We start from the raw sequence: 14,937 nt of genomic DNA on the forward strand, positions 1-14,937 counted from the left end.
TAGACGCACTACTCCTATAACTCCAACGCTGCCTCCTTCGTAAATAGATATGGCAGCTATAAACGCTGTAGTGGTTGCGGCTGTGGCAACAGCCATGGCTCAGTATCACTCCATCAGTACCAATGGAGGTGGAACGCCTATTGATTCTACTCGAGGTGAGGTCCTCGTGCGCTCGAGAGATTTCTCCTACAAGGTATTCACCAATTGCCAGCCATTGTCCTTTAATGGGACTGAAGGAGTCATTGCCCTCATGCAATGGTTCGAGAAAACAGAGTGGATCTTCGAAATCTGTTTATGCCCAGAAGGAAGCAAAGTGAAGTTTGCTGCTTGCACCTTCTCTGGCAAGGCCCTAACATGGTGGAATAGCCATGTTAAGTCACTGACCCTATCAGTGGCTAACTCAATAGGTTGGGAAAACCTAAAAGAGTTAATGCGGGAGGAATACTGCCTGTTAGGCTAAATTCAAAAACTGGAACAAGAGCTATGGGATCTCACTATGGTCGGCTCAGACATAGTGACCTACACTGACCGGTTCATCGAACAAGCAGCTCTATGCCCCGGGATGGTTACCCCGGAGAGAAAGAAGATAGAAAGATACATTTGGGGTTTGACTGCTCCGACCCAAGGAAATGTGTTGTCTTCTAACCCAGCCATGTTCGATAGTGCTAAACGCCTGGCTCAGTGACTCATCGACCATGGAGTCCGCCATGGTGTAAAAGTCCCTATTCCCGAGCCATCGAGGGAAGAGGACTATAATCAGAAGTCGGGGAACAAGAGGAAGAAGAAGCGAACAACACAAGACACCCCGCAAGAGCAATGAGCGAGTACTATGTACGACGCTACAACGCCTACTGCTCCAGCACCTGCCAGTCGATATGATGGAAACCTCCCGAAGTGTGGAAAGTGAAACTTTCACCACACCGGAGTATGCCGGGAAATGCAGTGTCTGAACTGCCACAGAAAGGGACACACAGTCCGTTTCTGCAGGGCACCGGCTCAACCGATCTCCCAAGTCCACGGAGCTGAAGAAAACCAAGCCTGTTATGGCTGTGGTGAGACTGGACACTGTCAGAGGGACTGCCCGATAATAAGGAACTCGGGCGCGGATGGACGCATTCTGATGATCACCGCAGGAGAATCTACCCCGGAGTCATCGACGAGTAGCGGTACGTTTTCGAAATAGTAATTACTTTTAAAATTAATTTATATTCATATAAGATTAAAATTTGGGGATAACACCTAAAAGTAATTATAATAACTCACATGTTGGAATAGGTCATAGTATTCAAGAGAACTAAAAGATCCGTTTAGAGAAGCTATTATGGCTTAGCATATACATCAGGGTTGTGCATAACTAAGATATTGTAGACTTAGAGTGAGTGATTCCGCCTTAATTCCTGTTACTTGTTTGGTTGTGGATTTGAGGCAGAGTTACTCAGTCGACTATCTTATTCATCTTAAATATGCATAACTTGTATATAACAGGCGATCGTAGTGGTACCAAGGAGGATCATGATATAAAGTATCATCGCCAATTATCAAAGCACTTTCATTTGTATGTATGCGCACTTAGCGGTACGATATGTAGAAGTGTTAACATCAAAAGGGAAAACAGAAAGCCTTGGATCATTTACAAAGAGTACATTGTCGAACATACTAGAAGTACAGTATCGAACATACAAGGGATACATCATCGTATATCAGACGTTTCTTTCATTTGACCAAAACTTTGTTCAGTAAAGAGTCTGTTACTTTCATTCGTCATGAGTTGGCGTGGTCCTCACCATACTGAGTTCATATGTTTCTATCGCCTCGATCGGCAAGTTCTCGAAACTTTCGTCTTTCGTATCGAAAGTCTGAACTAAACCTCAATTTTACCTTTCGTATTCTAAACCCCCGAAGTACTCGTGCGAGGAGTACTTTGTCCTCCGAAGCCTTATCGTCAGATGTCCGCAGACCGTCATGAAATACCACTCGTCCAACAGACCAAGTTCGAGCACAGAGGCTAAGGACGAATACAGCCCACCTATCACTATTCAGTGTATACGCGAGGGTGGTATATGATTATGATTACGCAGACTTAGTATGTGTGTTTCCGCTCTATCTCCTGTTCCTTGTTTGGTTGTGGACCTGGGGCAGAGTCGAACATCCGACCGTCTTACTAATCCTAATTTTATACGACTTGTATACATGAGGTAATGATAGATGGACCAAGTATGAATCCTATCATGAACAGAAGGGCAAAGTTGCCAGGTCTACGAGTAGGTATTCTGCCAATCAGAGGAGCGCAACCCCAGTAGTAATGCTAAGAAAGCTAATTTCGGGACGAAATTCCGTCTAACGGGGGGATGATGTGACAACCCGGAAAAATTTTTGATTTTAAAGCCCAGTCAATCAACTCAAATGAGTGTCAAACTCATTAGTACTGAGTTCTAGCCCGGTTAAAGGTCATTCTAAGGAGTTTTGAGCCTAATACACTTAAGGATTAAGTGTCAGAAAGTACCTGCTAGAACCACAGTGTAGCAAAGCAAACCTAAACCTCATCTAAATGAGTTCACGGCCACAAGACCATGAGTTTACGGCCGTAAACTCATGTGGCCGTAAACTCAAGGGTATATAGATGATACTTGGCCATTTTTCCCATTCTTTCCTTTCCTTGGCCGATTTTCCTTCAAATCCTCTCAAGTATCATCCAACTTTCTTCCTAGATCTTCATTTATGTAAGTGTTCTTTCTCTAGTTTATTGATAATCCTTCTTAACTAGCTTCATCCTCATGATTCATCCATGGAAATCATGTTTTCTTAGATCTTCAAGTTTCACCAAGAACACCAAGAACACACACTAGTGTTCTTGGCGAATATCAACCATTTCAAGCTTCTAGATCGTAAGTACTCTTCCCTATACTTCATATCCAGTTAGGACTCATGCTTAGAGACTTGAAACATGCATTTTCCCAAGAACATCTTGAGTTTACGGTCCAAGATCTTCCTTGACGTAAACTCAATGTTGAAGCATGTATTGGTCATAAACCATATAAGATGCAAAGCTAGTGATCCAGAACCCTTCCTTGATGTATGAAGGACCTTAAACTTCACTCAAATCCATAATGACCATGAGTTTACGGCCGTAAACCCCTTTGGGCCGTAAACTCATCAAAAGCTTCCTTTGGGTTGGTCTTTTTCAAACAAGTGTAGAACAAAAGTCCCTAAAGTTTCCATAGCTTTCAAACCAACATTAGGCATGTTTGACCATGAGTTTACGGCCGTAAACCCCTTTGGGCTGTAAACTCATCAAAAGCCTCATTTGAGGTGGTCTTTCTCATGCAAGTATAGAGAAAAAGTCCTTGAAGCATCCCTAGCCTTCAAATATGCACTTAGCCATGTTTTCCAAGAGTTTACGGCCGTAAAATCTCTTGGGCCGTAAACCCATGGCCATAAACTCATGTTAGTGCCATTTCACTCTCCTTTGTTGAATCACATGTGATTCCAACACTTGGTCAAAGTGTTTCCTAGTCCCAGAAGGTGTTTCCTTTCATATAGTTGCTTATAAACACTATATTCATGTTAATATGTGTCCTTATATGTCATTTAGGACTTATTGTGTCTCGGGACTTCATTCGTGGAACTTCTCATCCTTACACGCATACCCGTTTGAATCACCCACATCAGGTGAGTTCATACCCCGTAATGAATCTTTTAACTGTTTTTAACTGTTTTAAGGGGGGGGAATACAAGTTGAACACAATGATAATTGTGTAAATGTTTGTTATTAAACATCTTTCAAAATGTTACTTATGTCATTTATAAGCTGTCAAAACATTCAAAAACTCTTTTAAAGTTATGTTACTTTATAGTTATACAAAACTCCGTTTTTAAAGTACAAGCATAACTTAGTAGATAAATGAGTCTTTTCAATAACAGTCCAAGTAGCACATTAGTAAACTATAATAGGTATAGTTTAGGAGAATGCTATTCATTACTTCTAGTACAATGAAGCACACAAAGAGTCAGTTCATACATGAGTCAAACACACAGTGAAGTGAAACAAACAATACCATACAGAACATATAGTGAAGAGAATCAAACAATACCATACAGAACATATAGTGAAGAGAATCAAACAATACCATACAAAGAGAACACACAATTACGAGAAACAAACATAACGTACAATATACAGTACAACACAAACAAGATAGGTTGCTATAGCATGAGAACACATACCGGATCTAATTATACCAATGAATCACTAACTCATTGTTTTAAACAAAAGGTGATAGTTATATTGGGTATACATGATCATATACTTTAATGTGAATTACACGGCTTGCAAGAATTTGCAGAGGTCGCGTTTGGTTCCCTTAATCTCTTGACAGGGAGAGCGTTTAGTAGGGGTTCTAGCCTTCACATTATAACCGTAATAAAACAAATATGTTTTTAGGTTATTAGTACATTCGCATGTCATTATAAACGACAACTGTGTACTTACATTTCCCATTACTTTCATAAAGTGACAGTACCACTTGAAAGTCAAACTCAAACTACTTTCGAGTCAAGATAGTTATAAACTAGGGAAAATATACATTTTTACAATCGACAAACAGAACAGTAGAGTCAAGCACATATCAGAAGATGCCTTGGTAGAAGGCTACGTTTAAAAGAAAGGACCATAATGCTAGTCTTATGATTCCTTAATGTATACATAATAGGAGATATATATACCAATAGGGTCCGACAGGTAATAGGATGTGTGCTCTTCGCTTCACTTCCTGTTCCTTGTTTGCTTGTGGGCTTGGAACGAAATCGCCCAATCTATTTTCGATTCAATTCTATATATATGTATGCTTAGTATACATTAAGTCATCATAATGATACCAGGTATGGGTCAGGTTATAGGACACAGAGTCAAAGCACAGTTTTCTAGTACAAAACATACTTTCCAAATCAGAACTTTTGGTATACAAAACTAGAATCTTCCCAGTAAAGGGTTTAATCCATTTTATTAAACCAGTAAAAACTTAAAGGACTTTAGGTGATTAACTCTATAATACCTTGTTTATACATCGTGGTTTTATATCATTAATATCCAACAGATAGTTGGATGTGTGCTTTCCGCCTTACTTCATGTTCCTTGTTTGGTTGTGGGCTTAGGGCAGATTCACCCAATTAACTATCTATTCGATATTAGATCATATATAGCCAGTATAACTAAGTTATTATAGAAGAAATCACTGTGGTCACCATTTTATTATACGAAATAAGGGTTTTCTTAAAGAATATTTTCATTAAATATAAAGGAACTATTACAGTTAACTCCGTGAGTACCAAGTGAATACGCCAGGGTTATATATAACGATGATTAAACAACCAATGGACTGTGTGCCTTCCGCCTCATTCCCTGTTCCTTGTTTGGTTGTGGGCTTAAGGCAGATACACACAACCCATTGTTTGTTTACTTTGGGTTTTATATAACTAGTATCCATTTAATACTCATAGAAAGGTCTGTAGAGTCATTTTTACTTATCTTTCATCAAAGCAGGAAATATAGGATTTTCTGGAGGAACAGGCAAACGTTTCTAAACAGAACTTACTACAACTTACTACATTTTTCAACAACTTTCTACAACTCACTTACATCACTAAAATCTTATGAACTCACCAGCTTAATTGCTGATCAATTCTTTCAAATAACTTGTATTCTCAGGAGACTATTAGACAGGTGCTCGTGCTGGGAATTCAGAAGATGGAGCATTATAGCTTCAAGTCTTGTTTTGTTATTTGTGTATGAATTCTATGTTTTGTGAACACACACCTTGTAAACACTCTCTTTCGAAATGAAATAGTTGTTCATTACTTGCTTACCATATACATATCTCGTGATACTAAACATGACGTCCTCCACCCCTGAACGATTCCGCCATTCCGGTTTTGGGGTGTGACAGACTTAGTGCCTGTTGTATAAATCTCGAGAAGCGATGGACTTCGTGCCTATTCCTTAGGTCAATCCTTAGGAATGAAGGATAGATGATTCTTAGGGTAGATCCTTAAGATTAAAGAAGATAATGAGGATGGGTAATTGGGTTGATTGTTTGATGATTAAATATAATAATTATATTATTGCGGGTTGAAAACCCTATGTACTCACCAGATTTCCCAACCTGACCCACTCAAACTTATTTGTAATACAGGTGTCGATACAAAGCTACTTTACACTGAGAGATTAAAGGAGATGTAGATCACTAGTGTAAATAAATGTAAGGTCTGTTTATGCTTATGTTTCAATATTGACGATGACATCCCAAAGTTTTAATATGAATAAAATACATTTCTTCGGAAATGCTTTGATAATATATTTATCATTTTTTTTCTGGGAACAAATTCCGCAACATTTTTATTAAAAGAAGTACTATGATTTTTATAAAGCATAAACAAAATCGGTCTTTTCTGGCCGAGAAATTTAGGGATGTCACCGTTAATCGTGACTAATTAATAGTCTAGCTATTAGTAATATTATATAAGCGTTAAACAATACTCTTCACCCACTATGTACAGATATGGGTCAGACATAAAACACTAGAGGGCAGGACCATTTTGGCATATAGAACTTATGAAATCCAACAACCCTATGCGGTCCTTTAAACCAGATTCCACGTACCGCGAGTGGTTAAAAAGATATTATAACGACACCTATATAACTCATAATAATAGGCCAAATATTTATTATAAGGTCCTAATATCATTACTATATTGAAACACAAGCTATACTAAAGATAGGTTAGGCGTAGCTCACTTACAGTGGATTTTTCTCAAAACCGGGCTCCGCTGGAGCAGCGTTCCCGAGCCGAAAGGCTCTTTTCTCGGAGCCGTTGGGCGCTCCGGGGCTTCCGCCTCGTGCTAGGGAGGTTCCCTAGGCTTTTCATGGGGTTTCGGTACTAAAGAGAGGTTCTAGAGAGAGGGGGAAGTGATGGGAGGTTGTAAGGGTCGAATTGTTGTAATTAGTCGAAATGTATTTTGAACTCTTCGAATGTTTTGTAATCTATTTTACTAAGGCGCTTTTATTCGAAGCTTAAGTGTCTATGCCTTAGTATATTTTTTGTACGCTTTCAGTTCCCTATAAATAGGGATATTTACTAGAGTTAGATAAGAGTTTTTGCAGACCTGTCTTTGTACTCTGTAAACATTCGAAAGCGTAATAGAGCTAAAACAAGATCATATTTACATCTGGTGTTCAATCTCGCATTCTTAATTGATTTTATACTCTGATTCATTTTATACTCGATTCTTTGGTTCATCAATTGGTATCAGAGCAGGAATCACATCTGTGATCTGACTTTCATCCATTCAAAAAGTTTTTGAATCAAATTTTTGGTTCAAAAGTTTCCGCACTTTTTGATCATGAAAAATTTGTCTAGATTTTAGTTTGTGATTTGATTCTGCATTTGAATTGTTGAATCGAGTATTCTTCTTGCAATTCCGATTTGATTCAACTAGTTTGTTTTCAAATTTTCAAATCTTCTTAAAAATTTTCAAAATCAGCTTCCGTACAACGATGGCGAGTTTCAATCTCAATTCGATGACTTTGTTTTCTCATTTGTTAGGATCATCAACCGAAATTCCAGTGCTAATCCCTAAATATTATGATCAATGGGCTGATCGTATGCAGGATTATCTGAATGGTCTTGATGAAGAATTATGGTCATGTATCACTGGAAATGTCAATGTTCCAATGAATGTTCAACCAATTGGATCATCTTCTACAAGTTCTGAAGTTGATAATCAAACTGATCGTCTGAAGAAACTGGAGAAGAGGTGTATGAGAGAATTACGAGGAGCTTTACCTCCAGTTGTGTACAATTATGTAAGGAGTTGTACAACTGCAAAGGAGATCTGGAACAATCTGAAAGATAAGTTTCAAGGAAGTGAGAAGACGAAAATCAATTCAGTCAAACAGTGTTTGGTTGAGCTGAAAGATTTCAGACAAAAAGATGGTGAAACAATTGAAGTTTACTATGATCAACTGAACGAGTTAATCTATCGTTGTAATCGCTATGGAATTACCAGGACTTCAATGGAATTCAATCTCATTTTTGTGATGGGTCTTCGAAAAGAATGGAGAAGCGTGAGTATGATGGTGAAGAATCAACAAAGTTTTGATACATCAACTCTCAATGATTTGTACAATCAGTTGAAGACACACAAAACTGAGGTAAATGAAATTGATGAAGAATCGAAGCTAAATTTGGGAGGTCCATTGGCACTTGTGTCAAAGTTATCTGAGAAAGAAGCTGAAAATGGTGATTCTGAGGAAGAAGAGGGATTCATCATGAATTCAGATGATGAAGCAATAGCATTTTACTCGAATAATCGTGTCAAGAAATTTTTCAAAAAGCCGTTCAATCTGAAGGCTAAGCTTGCTGAGGTAAAAGGAAGTGCTGTGAGTAAAACTGTTGTTGAGGAGAAAAAGAAAATTGATAAGAAAGATTCGAAAATGCCTGAAGGAAAAATCGAGAAAAAGCTGAAAGGTGATGCGGGTATAGATTGTCATTATTGCAACGGAGCTAATCATCTTGCGAATGATTGTATGCTTCGGAAGAAGGATGAGAGGAAGAATAAAGTTAAAGATGAGGTGTATTATGCAGAGAGGCTTGAGGAGGTTCGTGCGAAAGCCAAAAACTTGTCATTGGTTGCAAAAGGTGAACATGAGGATGAAGATGGAACATATCAAATCTGGTCATCCGAATCAGACGATGAAGAAATGAGGAATCCAACACATGGAGCTATGTATGCGAAAATGGAGGAGGACTCAGATGACGAGGAATTCGAAGTGAAAGGGCGATGCTTCGTATCCAAGACAGCAGACAAATCTCCAATGACAACAAAGGTACGTAAAATTATCGAATCTTTTAATATTCCTACACATGCATATGATTCTGAACTAATATCTTTTGATGAGACGGTTACTTATTTTGATTCAATTGCCGTATCTGCTAGATGAGGCCAACTAGTTGTCAATGGAGTTATTAGAGACCAAAAAGCGATTAGACATGAAAATAAGTAAAATTGATTGTTTGGAATTACAAATAACAAATATTATGTGTGATAGGGATACTTTATCAAGTGAAGTCAAACTTTTGCTAGCACAAAGAAACATTTATTGTAATTCTGCTAAAAGACTTTATGGAAAATTAACTGATTTACATCATTCGTGTGAGATAAGTAAAGAGCAACATAGAAAATTACTACCTTTTCTAGCATACGAAAGAGCTAAGGTAGATAATATTTCGTATGATTGTGAGCAAATAATAGTTGATTTTGACAAAGTTCCTGATGATAGATATAAATATGGAATTGTCAAAATTGATGAATGTCTTGATGCGAATGAATTAGTTAACATAGTGAATGATACTTTGACTAAATCTGAACAAATTCAAATTTTGAAAAAGACTGAGAATTCAACATCTGATTCTCAATCTAATTTTGCTGATATTGAAGATAATTCTGACAATATTAGTGAAATTAGTGAACTTGAGGATGTTGATTGTTCCCATTTGTCTGTTGTTAATGTTGCATCAACATTTAAAGGGAAAGAAAAAGTTAAGGATTTGATGGTTGAGAAAGAAACTGATATACCTTCAACTTCGAAAGTTTGTGATATGAACTTTGTGGATCTCAAAGACAGTCAAACTGATGATAGCGATGATGAAGATGAAGAGAAAATTTCGAAGGGAAAGAAATCTTCAAAGGAAGAAGAAACTCCACGAATAGTGGTTGATCAAGTGTATGGTGATACACAAAAGTTCGAAACAGCAATGACTGAAAAAGGTGAACATTGCCTTGAAACGAATACTGTGGTTTATCCAAATTTCAAATGTACAGATGATGTCATTTTTCCAAATCAAGTTTTCGTAACTACTGGAAATGTTGAGAATATCAAACCAGAATTAAAGAAGTTAGTTGAGGAGGATAATTCAAAAACAACTGATGAAGGTTTTTTCGCAAATCAAAGCACAGTTGAAAACAACTTAACAAAGAATTCATACGTTTTTCAACGTCAAAAACCATAAAGAAAATGGGTTGAAAAATCAAAAATTGAAAAAAAGAATTCAAAACAAGTTGTAAAGGAAAATGAAAAAGTTGTCAAACTAAACTCCAAGGAATTCAAAGATCAAATTGACAAATTTTCGAAGGAAAACAACATTTCAAAAAGACAAGCTACGAAGAAAATATTTTGGCAGAATATTGAGTCTCAAAAGATGTCTAAATCACAATCACCCAAAAATGTTTTCAAAGCTAAAACTTCCTCTTTTTCAACAAAAACTCAACATTCACCACAATCAAATCGTTCAAGGTCTGAAGTGAATAAACAACCAAGGTTTTCGAAAGTTTCAGAAACTAATATTCAAAGAAAATTTTCAAATAAATCAAATACAAATCAAGAATTCATTCAACGTCAACATTTTAAATCAACAGTTGATACATCATATGCTCAATCTTTTCTAGCAAATCCAAAAGTTTATTTTGTTCCACACAAGCCAAATTTTCCTAATCATACGAAGAAAGAAACTATGAAAATTTCACGTGAAAAAGGAATGACTTCAAGGAAGAACATTGATCATTGGCTTGAAGGCAAAGGAAAGATGTATCAGATGAATACATTTTCAAAGGAGCAAATTCACGAAGCATATGAGAAATATGTGAATACGTCATCAAATGGCAGTTCATCTTCTAAGGATTCGAACATATCAGTCAAAGCTTGGAAACCAGTAATAAAATCAAAGAATGTCCATTCACAAACTCAGAATTCGAAGGGTAATGTCAGTGAACATTCGAAACCATCAAAATCTTATGTTTCAGTTTCTTTAAACGAAGATGTGAAATTAATTGATAGTCTCAAAACCAAAGTTTGTGATTGGGTTAAAAGTTCTTCGTTACATTTGAAATTGAAATCTAATTTCCAAGGACCCAAAAAGCCTTGGGTACCTAAATTTTTCCAATGATTGTAGGTACTATGTGACGAGCAATATGATAATAAATGGTACATTCATAGTGGTTGCTCTCGTCACATGACTGGAAAAAAGGAGAATTTACGTGATTTTCGAAGCCTAAAGAATGTTGGAGTTGTGAAGTTTGGGAACAATCAAAAATGTCAAGTCAAAGGATATGGGAAGATCACGAACGGCCAATTCACAGTGAATCGTGTTGCGTATGTTGAAGGTCTTCACCATAACTTGATAAGTGTTTCTCAACTTGTTGTGGGCACTGGCAATCAAGTTCTTTTTAATGAAGAAGGAAGTGTTATTTCGAATGTCAACACTAAAGAAGTGTTACCGAAATCCAAAAGGAAAGGTGACATGTTCACTTTGGACATCAATCCGATAGTAGGGAAACCTGCTATACGTCTTCTTTCGAAAGCAACATCAGACTTAAGTTGGCATTGGCATCGAAGACTTTCTCATCTCAATTTTCGAAACATCAATAAACTTGTGGTACAAGATCTGGTAAGAGGTTTACATGTACTTAAATTTGACAATGATTCTTTATGTGCAGCTTGTGAAGTTGGAAAGCAACATAAACAAGGTCATCCAATTACGATAGATTCGAAAATTGTCGCACCTTTGGAGCTCTTACATATTGATTTGTGTGGTCCTTCGACAGTTTCAACTCTCAACAAGAAAATGTACATTTTAGTTATTGTTGATGACTTTTCCAGATTTACGTGGGTTTATTTTCTCAGGCTTAAATCCGAAGTTGCACAAATCATGATTGACTTTATCAAAAAGATGGAAACAACATTGAAGAAGATTGTTCGAAAAATTAAGAGTGATCATGGAACTGAATTTAAGAACAATATCCTTGATTCATTTTTGGTGGACAAAGGGATTTCGCATAACTTTTCATCTCCATATACACCACAACAAAATGGTGTTGTTGAACGAAGAAATAGATCTCTATGCGAAGCAGCAAGGACTATGATGGCATATGCGAATCTTCCACAATACCTTTGGGCTGAAGCCGTATCCACCGCATGTTTTACTCAAAATAGATCTTTCATTCATCGTCGTTTTAACATTACTCCATATGAAATTCTCAACAATCGAAAACCTAACGTCAAATTTTTTCATGTTTTCGGATGCAGGTGCTTCATTATGAATCTCAAGGATAATCTTACGAAATTTCAAGCTAAAGTAGATGAAGGGATTTTCTTGGGATATTCGCATAATTCAGTCGCATATCAGGTGTTGAATAAAAGAACACGAAAAGTTGAAGAAACTTTTAATCTTACGTTTGATGATACTATATTAAACAAACTACATTACAGTTTGAAAATCATCCTATTCTGAAAAACATACAAGATGAATCTGAATCCTCACAAACCTTAGATATTGATTATGATTTAATTTTTGGAATTTCAGATCATGCAATTGATGCTGAAATAAATGCAAATGATAATCATCTCTCTGAACTAACGAAGCTTACTGATGATTCAACATCAACTTCTCTAGAGAAAGGAGAAAGTATGCAAAACAATCCAGTGGACGAGGAGCACTTGGATACGAATACTCTACTTGAGGGAGAACATTATTTCGAGCGGGAGAATGAAAGATTGAATGCTAATGTTGAGGGGGAGCATGATGTTGAGGGGGAGCATGATGTTGAGAGGGAGCATAATGTTGAGGGGGAGCATTTAGAAAACATTGAGAATAATAATGATTTTGATGATGTTTGTTCGATTGCAGGTTCAGAGAATGATGATATATACGAAGATGCACCTTTGGAATTTGATCCAGCATATCCGCCAATGGAAAAGTGGACAAGAGATCATCCGAAGGATCAAGTAATTGGGAATCCACAAGAGGGTGTATTAACAAGAGCTCAAATTCGTGCAAAGAATGAGGTATTGAATACTCATCAAGAATTTTGCATGTTCAATGTTTTCATCTCTAAAATTGAACCAAAAACACTTAAGGTTGCAATGGAACACTCAGATTGGGTTGTTGCGATGCAATCTGAACTGTCTGAATTTGAACGAAACAAGGTTTGGAGATTAATTCCTAAACCTGAAAATGTTTCGATTGTCGGGTTAAAATGGATTTTTAAAAACAAAACCGACAAAGATGGAAATATTGTTAGAAACAAAGCCAGACTTGTTGTTAAAGGATATTCACAACAAGAACGAATCGACTATGAAGAAACTTTTGCCCCTGGCGCAAGACTCGAGGCGGTTCGTATATTTCTGGCTTATGTAGCTCACAAAGACTTCGATGTATATCAAATGGATGTGAAGTGTGCATTTTTAAATGGAGAGCTTGAAGAAACAGTTTACGTGGAACAACCCCCATGTTTTATTAACGAGGAATATCCACATCATGTTTATATTTTAGATAAGGCAGTTTATGGTTTGAAACAAGCACCACGAGCATGGTATGCAACTCTTACTTCATTTTTGAAACAATCTAAATTTAAACAAGGATCTGTTGACCCCACATTATTTCGAAAGAAAGTTCGGAATCATCTAATGCTTGTTCAAATTTATGTTGATGATATTATTTTTGGCTCAACTGACCCTGCTTTATCTAGAGAATTCGAAGATTTGATGAAAAGTAAGTTCAAAATGAGCATGATGGGAAAAATCAATAATTTTCTTGGACTGAATATTCGTCAAAGCAGAGAAGGAATTTTTATTAATCAAAAAAAATATACGAAGAATCTTCTAGAAAAGTTTGGATTGACGAATAGCACAAAGTTACGAGTTCCAATGGCAACTGGCATAAAGTTGACACCTGCGTTAGATAAACCAGCAGTTGACATAACTCTTTATAGAAGCATGATTGGTTCATTACTTTATCTTACAGCAAGTAGACCTGATATCATGTTTTCTGTGTGTAATTGTGCAAGGTATCAGTCAAATCCAAGAGAACCACATCTCACTGCTATGAAGAATATATTTCGTTATCTTAAAGGAACAATTTCGTTAGGATTGTGGTATCCTTCGAAAATTGGGTTCTTTGTACAAGCATATTCGGATGCAGACTTGGGTGGGTGTAATCTTGATAGAAAAAGCACAAGTGGCGGATGTCAATTTCTCGATGGCAAATTAGTAAGCTGGCAGTCGAAAAAGCAAACATGTGTATCAATTTCAACAGCTGAAGCAGAATATGTGGCTGCTGCTGCGTGCACTTCACAAATTATATGGATTCAAAGTCAATTGCGTGATTATGCAATCAATATGAAAAAGATTCCATTATATTGTGATTCTCAAAGTGCAATAAGAATTTGTCATAATCCTGTGCAGCATTCGAAGACAAAACATATAGCACTTCGTTATCATTTCATCAAGGATCACGTGGAGGATGGAAATATTGAAGTACATTTCGTGAAAACAACTGATCAGTTAGCTGATATTTTCACGAAACCTTTAGATGAAAAATCTCTTGTGAAAATTATAGAAGGACTTGGAATGATCGATGGAAATTCTGTTCCATGTGAAAAAGGCAAATGATGAATAACCAGGAATGATTCAGAGGCGCTGAATGAACGACAAAGCAATAACCGTCAACATTCAGAGGTTACTGTTCATAGTCAACGCTTCGACCCCTTCGAATTCGTAAATTTGTCACTTATTTTAAGGGTTGATTCAGAGGTTACTGTTCATAGTCAACGCTTCGACCCCCTTCGAATTCGTACATTTATCACTTATAAGGGAATTATAAAATTTTGTATTTTTGCAACAAGTACAATTTATTTTCAATTTTCGAAAAATCAAAAATCCAAAAAGATTTTCTTTTGTTTTGTCATTCAATTTTCGAAAAATAAAAAATCCAAAAAGATTTTCTTTTGTTTTGTCATTCAATTTTCGAAAAATTAAAAATCCAAAAAGATTTTCTTTTGCTTTGTCATTTAATTTTCGAAAACTTAAAAATCCAAAAAGATTTTTGT

Source organism: Lactuca virosa, chromosome 3, assembly GCF_052849685.1.
Source record: "Lactuca virosa cultivar CGN04683 chromosome 3, Lactuca_virosa_CGN04683_v6, whole genome shotgun sequence".
NCBI classification, from domain to species: Eukaryota; Viridiplantae; Streptophyta; class Magnoliopsida; order Asterales; family Asteraceae; genus Lactuca; species Lactuca virosa.